We start from the raw sequence: 12,183 nt of genomic DNA, 5'->3' as shown, positions 1-12,183 counted from the left end.
GTAATAGTGAGGTTTCCCTCACTAGGAGACTTTAAAAGTATGCTAGACTGGATCTGGCAGTGGGACCAGAAGATAGACTAGGTGACCCTACGAAGCAGCATTTAGCCCCATTGCTTTGTGACACACAGCTTTATTTTGAAGTTCTCTAAGGCTGATCTAGTGGCTTGCCTGAAGTCACATAATGTGTTATTCCTAGAGTCAGGATTTGCTGTGCTTGTCCTCTGAATATTTGCCAGCAGATCTCTCCCTGGCCTTTGAGCATTGCCAGAAGCTATTGCTGTTCTTTCACTTTGGACTATTTTTTCCTGAGGCACAAAACTCTACCTTTTCCAACTGTGAAAGCCATCATTTGTTTTCACTCAAAACTTGAAGCAGGACAAGAGAAGGTGCTTGGGTTTTGGCCACGCTACCCAMATTTAACTTTGGGCTGTGTACACAGAGCATGGAGTGCAATTAAAGCTTTGCTTTCCAGCTGGCTTCTCTGTGCAGTGCCAGACTTCAAGACAGATTTCTCAGGCWGATTTAAATCAGCCCAGATTCACCCCTGTGGAAATGTGCTCAAGAAAGTGTTGTCCTATGGACTGGGCTCTTATTCCTTATCAAAACTTCTTGCTTTAGCTGTTAATGCATGGCGATGAAGTGGCATCATTCTGGGCCCAGAGGCTGCACCTACCTTGTTACATGAAATTTTCCAAAGCCTCTCTGGCCTTGGGAGTGAGTGACATGACTGGACTTGCACCCAACCCACTGTCTTTCCTCCAAATCTGACAGCTATATGTGCATCCCAACAGCCTGAGGGCCATGATCGGGGCAGTGGCCAACCATGGGCTGGGACATGGCTGGTTGGTATGGACTGGAACACAACTGGGAACTATGTGAACATTTTCARAGTACAGATGATCATTTGCCAGTGCTTGGACCAATGCCCTGGACCTCCTTAGTTTACAAGGGGAAATGTAGCTTGCAGAGGGCCCTGCCAGGGAGGGCATTGCAGATGTCATCCAGGCTGGCTATTAACCTCATCTTTGTGTTTTGTTAGCTGAGGGAACTGGCAGCACTGGGGACGTGAGTCCAGTGCACCCTTAAAACCTGGTGACTGGGCTAGAGACATATCCATATACTTAATGTGCTGCTGCTTGGGAAGCGCTTTCATTGGGCTCATTTCTAAAGAGAAACAGATGGTTATTGTCAACGATGGGCTCAGGATGTTTGAAGACTTAAAAAGGAAATGTTTTCTCCCTGACAGAGGATTACTTTTACTCAATCAGATTAGACGATCTGTTTGTATGGCCTTGGAATATTTGAATCTAATATGAAAATCGAATTTACCTTGTGTTTTTTAAGGTCACTGGGTTATATTCTTTGCAATAGTCTTCAGCTCCACTGCAGGCAAATGCAAAGGATTGGCCTCCCAACAGTTCATTGCTTTCTGCATTTGGCAGATGTGGCTCTTCTGCGTTTTCCTTCACCAGCGGGATCTGAGCTCAGATCCCAGAGGTGGTGGAGCTCACAGCCGTTCCTGGGGTGGATGTGCTGTGGTTACCTGCTGAAAAAGTGCAGACCAGGCCATGTGAGCTTCCTGCACWCTCCACTTGCCTCTCATTAGCCTGTTTTGGACCCGTCACTGGCTATGGGAGTCAGGCAGTTCCAGGGTAGAAATATCATTCATCAYGTCCTTGGCATGTGAACTGTGGCAGCCAACAAGGCTTCCCATTAGTGTCATTTGTAATTATGACTTTTCCTATGGACRACTGGAACAAGGCTAGAAAATCTATTTCAACTCATCACTCAAACATCATCTTTTGCTTCTTCTGCATATTTTATGTCTCTGCAGTGCTTGAATACCAGACTATCTAATGATGCCTGCTGTGTGGCCAGCTGAATGGTTGTGTCCATCCACAGATAAGAGCAATTTCTGTGTCCAGTCTTTCCCCCCAGGAGACCAGTATGCAGTCAGGGTCATGCTGGCCCAGCAATCAGAAACCTCAGTTAACTGTGTACAAATTCCACAGTGGTTCCTTGTGCAGTATGTGTGCAGAAGGGCATGAGTGTTTTGAATTTTCTCTGTATCTGTAAAAAGAAAATAATTCTTAGGCAAATCATTGTTTTGTTTGCCCCGTCTTTATTGGCCACATTTTGCATTGCAGTTCTTTGCTGTGATTAGTGTTAAATCTAGAGCACTGAGCAAAGAGGGAAGAAAAGAGCACTGAACAAAGAGGGTAGAAAACTGGGTTCAGGACTAGTTGTACAGCCAGCTTTTTTAATCCCTGTCCTTATAGTCCTCTTGTGAGAGCTTGTGCCCATCTCTGTGCATGCACCAGCACTAACAGAAGCTTGAAAATCTCCCCTTGGGCTTTACACTGAGTAAATTACAGCTACATTTATATTGTTGCAATATTCCTACTAATAATTAGTACTCTGAGAAGTCTGTGTTCTCCGAACTTGGAGCTGGACCATTAAAGACAGCCATGGTAAGCACCTCACCCATGCAAGGGAAATATCTATATTTAGGCTGGATGTAAGACTTCTCCCTGGAGCTTGGAGATCCCTGGGAAGTGGAATTCACCCATTCTCTAGGTGATCAGCTTTTTAGGGTTGTCTGTGGCTCTGTATCCTAAGCATCAAGGTTGGATTCTCTAGGACTGTTTCTTTATGATGGTTTTCTTGCTATGTACAATCTCTGTCTTCCTTGCTAGAAAAAACAAAATGAAAACCAAACCAAAACAAAAAAGATAAGTACCAGCAGAAGACAGAAATATTTCTGCAAGGAATGATTTTTTTTTCTTTAAACAGACGGAGATATTGGTCCATCAGAAACTGACTTTTTTTCTTTTTAATTGGTCTATCTGAGAGGGGAAAGGAGTTTTAATATCAAACTGTACTATTCTATTTTGACAAAAATACAATCATGTTTAGTTGTGTACAGGTGAGCCTTGCTTAGGTTGACATGAATGGAGGATGAGAGCTTCCACACAGCAAGGTACCTGACACTTGTGCAGCTTTTGTAAGCCCAGCTACGTCTGGAGAAGAGCACCAATGGGAAACTTTGGAGAGTTCATTAAATCAAATGATTGCTACAAACGTGGCCTAAGAATAGATTTGATTGTAATTTTAGACAGTGATTGTAATAGGATTTAAGAGAGAAATTTTAGGAGCCCTAGAACATGGGGGAGGTTAGCTGCACACTTATCATCTACTTAAGACCTCTGTCATTTGCATCATTTAACTGAAATATAGAAAGATTAGAAGTCAAAGACTTCCCTTTGACATAAAAAGGATCAACATTTATGGCTTGAATTTGGCCCAGGAGACTATTTTATTCCACCATCTTACCCTTAAACCTTGCTSGTTTCTTTGATGGATGAAGTGCCCAGTGTGATATCCTCTTACAATTACTTGGGCCTGCTGGACTCTCTAACACAACTGTTTTTGTTCTTTATGTTTAAAGGGAAAGGAGGAGCATTAGAGAAAGATATGGTAATACATTTCCTTCCTGTTCCTGGGCAGTAGCTGCTCTACACTGTGCTAATAAATCAGTCTGATAAGGGTGTTTAGCTTGGACTGGCTGAGTTTATTCTCTTTTATGGAGGGAACCGAATGCCTCTTTCTGTGTTGCCCCGAGAAGCTGATGGGATGTGTACTGTTCCACGAGGGCAGATGGTGCGTCACAGATGGTCCATCTGAGGCAGGTACCTCTTTGTAAACCTGTCTTTGTGTTATGGGCATGGCTCTTTTCTTGGCCTGACACATCTCCAGGCCATCAGTGCCCCGTCTGCTCTGCTGTTGTGGATCTGTAATTTCCTGTACGAGATCCTTCGAGACCGCAGAGACAGCTCTGACCTCTCAGGACCTCTTGAACCTTCTGCATCTGACCTGTGGACTTGTGGACTTGAAGGGTACTTCTGTACTGCTGAAAAGCAAACAGTGCCAAAGTCCAGGAGTCACTGACACTGTGACTGTATGGACCATACTGCTAAATTGCTGGGATGATATTTGATGTACCGCAGTTCCTGACATGGCATAGGAGTTAGTCCAGGCCAAGATCTATTTCTAGTAGGCATTTTAGATAGAATCAAAGAGAGCGTAATAGCATGGAAATTATTAGGCTTTACCAGGTGAATAGTGTGTTTAGTTTACTTGCAACTATAGTTTATGTCTTTAGGGACATGCAAAGTGCAGGCTAATGCTCGTTGCATCTTTGTGATGATTCCAAAGATCAGTTGATCTTCATCTACTGTAAACTCTTCCCTAATCTAAGCAGAACACCAGAAGACCACACGCGGACTCTCTTTGGGTGAGGGTCAAGGTAGGTTCTTTCCCAGATCACAGAATCCGTTGTCCTCCATGGCCAGGTTTTCATTGCCTGCAGATAGTTGTGGTTGTTTTATATTTAGTCTCTGACATTTCATAAAAAGGTAAACAACACAAAACAAATCCTCAGATGACATTAGGCGTGCRTGGGGAAAAAAAGAATTCTTTCTGCCTTCTGAAGATGAYGAGCAGAAATAAAAAAAAATGAGAATAGCCATTGTCACAGTATACACCAAGCAGCACAGATCAATTTCTCTGCTTTGCCCACAGGAAAATAAGCACTCAGGGTCACAGTGGACAGTCTGATCATCCATTCCATCCTTGTTCTTTCAATCCCGTCATGGTGAGAATACAGGATAATACAAACTGTGGGAGGACCGATGTTCTGCTTTGCATGCTGTTGAAATTCCCCTTGAAAGAGGCTGGAAAGCTGTTTGCAGATGATATTTTAAAGTTCTCTCTGATATGTTTAGTTTGATAACTGAGTTTAAATAGCTTCATAGCCATTTTGTTTCTTTTATTTGACAATTATGTGGACACTAGACCCATGATGGTTTTTGATTTCCAGCTCTGTGAAACTTGACTAAAAATCTGTGCCTCCAAATGGGTATGGCTCTTGGGAAATTGCACAGGCAGCTCTTTGCACTGCTTGTTGTACAAGCACAAAGACACTTTGCTTCTGCATACTGCATTTTTAATTAGTGTGCCTCTTTCACAATGTACCTTACTTTGAACTGTATTTATCTTAGACTTTCCATTACTGAGGATGTAATTGGAAGTGAATTATGTGCTCAAGGGTGAAGAAAATAGCTTTCAGGCAAGACTCTTTAATACAGATTATTCCAGATAGGTTCTTTGCTTTTCACAGAGAAATCTCTGAAGCAACTCAAAGATGAAAACCAGTAACTAAGCAGAATACAGGACCAATTCTTACTCTCCACCATAATAGTAATTTTACCTGGATGATGCAGGTATAAGCAACAGGGCAACGTAACAGGTTTCTACACTAGACTTGCTGAAGGTTGCTGAGCTCTGAGAAAGCTAAGAGGGAGCTTTACCTGAGCATAAACCAGGGATGAATCTCCCGCCTTACTTYACTGAAACAGATAATCCTTTGATCTTTGCTCAGTTATTTGTTTATACTCCTACCGTGCCTAGGAGTCATGGGCATGAATCACAGCCCTCTCCTGCCGGTCTGAGGTCAGTTTTAATACTTTAATATCTGATATATCTCCTATCAGCAGTCTGCATCTGGCAGTCAACAAGTTAACAAGTATTTTTCTCCTCTAACTGTTATGATCCTAAGCAATTACCACAGTTAAGGTAATTAGGGTGGGTTATGTCAGATTTGAAGTAACACGGATGGTTATTGGTACTGTAATTCATAACGTTTTGTCACTGTATCCCAAACAGGTTATGAGGTAGATTTTATCCTATGCCACTGCCTTGATAAGGATTAATTTTCCTCTGAAGGACCTGCAGTTTTTATTTGTGAGACAAGCAAATGCAGCAGCATGTCCTTTTACAGACCAGGCAGCTTCTCTATTGGTACAGAGATGATTCCAGCATGGGGCAGAAATTCTTTGGTAGACTGTAGTTATGAGTGTCTTTATTGGGTGCAGGATCTGGTAAGCCATCCTTGTCTCTAGCACCTTTTAGAAACGTGTTTGTTAAAGGTGTGCTTGTTTGAAAGATGTTCACAGCCTCTTTGTGTTGGCTTAATCCTTTCATCTGATGATAAGGTTTCATGGTCAGTGGGCTCAAGATATCCAGTAGAGGGAACAAATACTATATGTGATACAGAGCATTATATTCCACTTGAAAGAAGTGGCAACGTCAGCTGAATGCATGCCAGATAAAGGTTTTGCATTGGGTTCAAGTTACTAGCAGCAAAGGTATGTGTTGAAGTCTTAAAAATAAATTAAGTCACAAAAAGGAAGCTAAAMGGAGAGGTGCTGCAGGATGAAGTGAGTGTGCACTTGACGCTCAATAGTTCCTTAGCTTTGATTTACCAATCTATGTTAGGGAATATGTAAAGAAAAAGACTTCTGAAAGCATGGCAGATTAGAATGTGTCTCCATTTTTCCTTTCTAACCATCTTAATTTGGTCATTTTGAAAAGTGGAGTAGGAGAAATGACAGCTGACAGACACTGCTACTTGAAGAGGCAAAAACTGGACCATACTTGGCAAAGGCTGCTAAAAATGGAGACTTGCAGATCCTCCCATATAGACCACTCCTGGCCTTGGCTAGGGGAATGATGTGGTGAAGTTTTTCTGGTGAATCAAGTATTACTGGGACTTGTCACAGACCTCCTAGTCTCTTAAAGAGGGCTCAGGAGTGTCCCAAGTAGTCAGAGAAATTTCTTCACCAATTTGTGGGTGAGATTTGATTCATGATTGTTTAGTTCCATTAACATTGGAAAAATGAGGTAAATTTTGCCAAGCAAAGTCCAACACAAATATATAACTTGTATACTTGGAGCTCAGTCTTGCAAAGCCTTACTCACACTAACTCAGGCATTCAACTGGAGTTAGATTAAGAGAGTAGTCACCCTTCCCATATAATTGATGGAGGAAAGAATTAGCCAGCTCCCATCCCAGTAAAACGCCTTATAAATTTAAGAGAAGGGAGGCTTTAATATAAATGCATCTCAGTTACTTGTGCACAGAGTGGGGAAGAGCAAGACCAAATATCCTCCTTGCTGAACGTTTCATGAAGTCTAATGGACACAAACCTTCAGCTTGCACAACCTCACGTTCTCTTAAAAAGTCATTTTTAAGTACTGGAAAGCTGCCACCAACACCCAGCAGTGTATATTCCCACAGCTCGTTTTTTTCCCTGTGATCACAGACTGCACTTGGCATGGAAGTAACTGCAGTGCAAGTTGCATAAGAGCAACTGAGGTAGGTGCTCAGTAACATCCCTGCTGTGCTAAATCAAAACCCTGGCATTGTTTTCTGTGGCCTGTGTTTGCTTTTATGTGGTGACAAGAAAGTGACTTTAATTTGATGTTCAAAAAAAAATTGGCACTTAGTTGCATTAGCAATTGTAGTAACACTTGAGCTCATGGTCCTTACTGCTCCCTCGGGATATGTGTGGAAGCAAGATGTTGCATGCTACGTGTTTTTCCAAGAAGTACATAAACCATGTAAAGAACTTTTCACTGACKACAAGCCAGGTAATTTAAGGATGATGCTCTGTATTACAGAGGTTCTGCCATTTAAATATACTTCTTAAAAAAACAAAAACAAAAACAAAAAAGCAGAAGAGATTTAAGCTAAGAGATTTAAGCCAAGAACTATAGGGATTTTCCTCAAACTTTCCACTGTGCTCAGGAAGTCTCAGCTCCAAAGGAGGTTGTCTCAAAGGTTATGGCCGTATGAATAGAGGGATTTACACTGAAAAACAGTTTTGCTACTTTGTTCTTGGATCKGTGGACCCTTGGATATCAAGACCATTAATGTCTTCCTGTATATTCCAAATTCGATACAGTAGACGCCAGTGATGCTGGCATCCAGTTCTCTGTCTCAAACTACATTGTACTTTTGCTCAGTAGATGTTAATCTGCATACATTTGTATATAACTGAAGTGAGTTTAGCACTGCAGCCACTTTATGTGTATTGGTTTATTTTTTAGTCTTTATTTCAATGCTGTTGATAAGCCTTCTGGGTACAGAGTTTCCAACTCTGACATCTCATGGGATGTTGGGAATTCTTGCACAGAATCAGCTGCGTGACCAGCCAAAGTCACTGTCATTAGTGGCAGAGGTTGCCAGCTGCTTTCTGACCATTTTCCTCAGACGTCATTGTCCAGGCACCTCTACCTTTCCAGAAAATATCCTAACTCCTTGTACAGTTCTCTGCTGTTTAATTACTGGGAGGAAAAGTTGATGAGCTGATAAGGAGCTAGAAAGTACTATTGGGTAAGTAGCACTTAGATTAAAAGAAAATATTATTTTACAGAGCATAGTTTTACTGTTGTAATTTATAAATACTATTAATTAGTCAGGAGGAGCAGATGGGAACCATCTCCTGGCTATGCCTGTCAGCAGACACTGAGACAAACCACGTGGGAATGTCCAGAGTTATGCTAGAATCATGCTGTGGGTTTTTTGGTTTTTCTTTTGGTCGGTTGTTTTTAGATTCCTTTCCTGATAACCTTACTGGTCACCAGGTTTGTGGTTTATAGCATGGATGACATTGCATCAGACATGGGCACAGGAAACCCTGTTGAGGTCAATAGTCTCAGTGCCTCAGATGCTGAGATATTAGACTTTTTACCTATTATAATAAATATTGGGGCCATGCAATGTATTTGTGGATGTTCTTACAATCCCAGGTCCCAGCCTTTCCTGCCTGAGCTCCTGTTTCCCTGACATCCCTTTCTTGGCCTTGCTGGAGGTTAGTGTGACTTCACATCTGCTCCAGAATGCTTTGGGGTCTCTGGTCCTTAACTCCATCCCTTTCTCCTTACTTTATCTTGGATATCTTTATACTGGCTGTCACTTAGGTTTCTCCTGGTATGTAATATTCAACCAACCACTGCCTTCAGATGTGTAATAATGAAGAGCTCAAAACCCCCTTTCCCTAGGACTACTTGTATCCCTTTCCCGGAGGTTTAAGGGAGCATCTTTTGCCTTAAGTTTTACTCAGTTGATTACTGGGATTTGGTAGCTCATGGAGCTCCAGTCACTGGAACTGGGTGTGCGTTGCCAGTCTGAGCACAGAGACTTTCTTCCCCTGCTGCTGAGTGCTGAGTTCTGTGCATGAGCGGTGCAAGGTGCTCCACRTCATCCGCAATTGAATACACAGCGCTCGCTGTTCCCCGGTCAGCATCCTTCTGGGAGTCTCATATTGCTTTACATATTTTCCTGAGAGACAGATAAGCCTCACAAAAAACTTTCTGACAATCTCTAGAGCCTAARTGAGTCAAGGACAACACTTCAGTCCCATGAAAGCTATTTTAAATAGGAAAGTCTTGCAGTGTTTTGTCTCCCRCCTTCTGCCATTTCTGGAATTGAAGCTACATAAAGGGATGGTCAGATTCTAAGCAAAATAAAAAAGAAAAAAAATAAGAGGAAAGCTGTTTAACTTAGCAGAGTTTTGTATGTGAGTGCCAAGGCAGGCATCTATTCCCACAGTTACCTACTCTGCTAGCAGAAACATCTGGAGATGACATTACTGGTTTGATCCAGAGCCCATCTCAGGTCCCTAAAATATCCTACCGCTCCTCAGGAGTAGAAAATTGTTGTACTAGTCTCCTCTGCCCCTGGTGGAAATTAGATGTATGCAGAATGCCAGAGTGGTCCTCCAGCTATGGCTGGTGGAAGGTCCTATGGGGGAAGTAGCTAAGTATGCTGGAATTTGGAGCAAGTCTGGGCTAGAGTATCATTCTCCTGAAGATGCTTTATATTATGAAAACACAGAACTCTACTCACTTGGGGAGCAAGTGAAAATCTACCAGATGAAAGTAACTCTTCATATCTGCAGATATCTTTGACGAGGTTTTCTTCCTTTTGATCCATTTTTCTCTCCAAAAAGAACATGTAGAGAGCAGACTGGTGCACACAAGGCTTTTCCACTCTGCCCTTTGAGACCAAAAGCCACATCAAGCAACAGATTTACGGGTTGCTGGCAGTAGATGCTTCATATTCTGTTATTACATTTTAGATGATGAAAGAAGAACAGCTAACTTTCATGGCTGTGAAAGCAGGAGGAAAACTGCCTGTGGATAGATCAAGCACGTGCATCATTGGCTAGAAATTAAGGTGTTTGTWACTTCAAATCCTCATTTGAAAAGTTCAAGATAGAAGAAAAATATCTAAGTAAAAGATGTGAAGCAGTTTATAAGATTTTAATTCAGATACACTCAGGAGGATAATTCCATAGGTAACATTATGATTCATTAACTATCCCTAATTAGGCTCCTAAATTTAAATAGACAGAATCTCCCCTGGAGGCCTTCAAAGGCATCCACCTTTCACCTTTGACAATATGTGGAATCGAGGAACTTCTCTTAAGGAGGACTCCTTCAGTAGACACCAGCAAGGCATGCATGAGTTGGGTGCCCAAGTGAGGTGAACTGGATCCTTTATTGGGGTTATTGTATTTCTGGACATCCAGRAATAGGAGAAAGCAGGTAGAGGTGTTCTGTGTCTCTCTGCTCTTTGGAGAGTATCATCTGGAGATGACCCATAGTGCCTTCATCTCCTGGACCTTCTTACATCACAGAATCACAAAATCACAGAATGGTTAAGGCTGGAAGGGACCTCCAGAGATCATCTAGTCCAGCCCCCTGCTCTAGCAGGGACACCTATAGCACATGGCACAGGGTGGCATCCAGGTGGATTTGGAAGATCTCCAGAGAAGAAGACTCCACAACCTCCCTGGGCAACCTGTTCCAGGGCTCTCACACCCTCACAGCAAAGAAGTTCTTCCTCGCATGGAGATGGAACTTCCTGTGTTTCAACTTGTACCCATTGCTCCTTGTCCTGTCACTGGCCATGACTGAGAAGAGCTTGGCCCCTTCCTCCCTACATTCACCCTTCACATCACATGTAATGGAGTTCATTGAGAGAAATGATGAGACCAAGCTAAATTAGTGTGYGGGCTTTGATTCTGGAACAGAAATGCTTTCACTTCTGCTTCTGAAGTCACTTCTCTGCGGCTWTATAAGTATGAGCCTGTCCGTTTTTGTGGAAGGCAAACAAGAAGTTGTCTGTTATATTTATATGCTTATTGCACAACCTTTACATAGCTGAGTATACTACACAGCAGAAGAGGCAGATTTTTGCTTTGGGCAGCTTCTGAAAGGAGGAGCCAGGGAGGAGGACCCTGAGGCAGTCATGGGGGTGTAGGTGCCTTTGCTTATGACAGGGCTGTTTTCCCAGGCGGCCTCTCTTGATTTCCACATGGAATTGCAGGAAAGTGGACTTACAGTAATTGGCATGAGTCACTTCCATGTTATCAGTGGTTTGGAACCGCTTACACAGGAAACATGCTTGCAGTGGGCTGAGGAGGGAGCTTTTTTTTTGCTCACTTTTGCATTCAATTTCAGAATTACAGACTATATCAATGCTGGGTTAAAAAAAAAAAAAACATTTAAAAAATGAATGAAGGCCTTGTATGTTTGTGTTCATTAAGCCTTTGCTCCTGTTTTTGTGGGAGTGAAGGTTTATGCATGCCAGTGTTTTGATCAAATTCCTTCTCTGGGACTTACATTTTGCTGAACAACGTCTCTTCATTTCTCCTACTGCCTCCTGGAACATTTTGTGTGTAATCTGTACTGAAATTCTTACTTCCATGGTATAGGATCTTCAGAGGTACATTGTGGCTTCCGAGCCATAGCATGATGTGGATGTTCAGTGCACTGAGACTTTTTTACAGGGGTGTCCAGGCCACCTAACCTCTCTTGGAGGTATTTGAGAGCTGTAGGCTACGATGCTGTCCTGTCAAATACCTGTCTGAAGAGCAATGGTGACACTACTGTTGTCACTAGGCTCAGGGTTATTACATGCCTGACTTTTCCTTTTCTCTCCGCGATTATATTGTGATGTTTTATAGTCTGATTCAGCCAAAATCCATTATTTTAACAGCTATTGTTGACTGATTATGTAGTGAATTTTGGTTTTACWGTACATGAAAACACTTTGAGTTCTGTAGTCTTAGAAAGTCATACGTCTTACACATGTACTAAAAACTTCCTTTCTTGTAACAATTCTGAAACAAAAGTGATCCCATTTCTGGTTGAATTCTGTTCAAGGCTTGAACAGAAATCTTTAAGAGCTGCCATCTCTGAAAAACAACAGTAGTTTATACTGGTTGTTTACTCACTGTAAAGGTTATATTTTATGTAAAAAAATTAAGTTGA

General features: G+C 42.1%; 1 protein-coding gene across 3 annotated transcripts in view; it reads left to right on the top strand.

Moving 5' to 3' along the window:
- Positions 1-12,183, top strand: part of EVA1A (eva-1 homolog A, regulator of programmed cell death) — a 181,820-nt gene that overhangs the window by 152,796 nt on the left and 16,841 nt on the right. Inside the window, exon 1 of one of the 3 annotated variants that reach the window (XM_026044909.1) lies at positions 2,404-2,471. The exons of the other annotated variants lie outside the window; for them this stretch is intronic. The gene's annotated coding sequence lies outside the window, so the exon portion shown is untranslated. Of the gene's footprint in view, positions 1-2,403; positions 2,472-12,183 lie in introns of those variants that run through there. 3 annotated transcript variants of the gene reach the window in all.

The sequence above is a fragment of the Nothoprocta perdicaria genome, unplaced genomic scaffold (genome assembly GCF_003342845.1).
Source record: "Nothoprocta perdicaria isolate Ctin4 unplaced genomic scaffold, notPer1 scaffold_39, whole genome shotgun sequence".
Taxonomy (NCBI): domain Eukaryota; kingdom Metazoa; phylum Chordata; class Aves; order Tinamiformes; family Tinamidae; genus Nothoprocta; species Nothoprocta perdicaria.
This window is presented reverse-complemented; position numbering and strand designations above follow the sequence as displayed.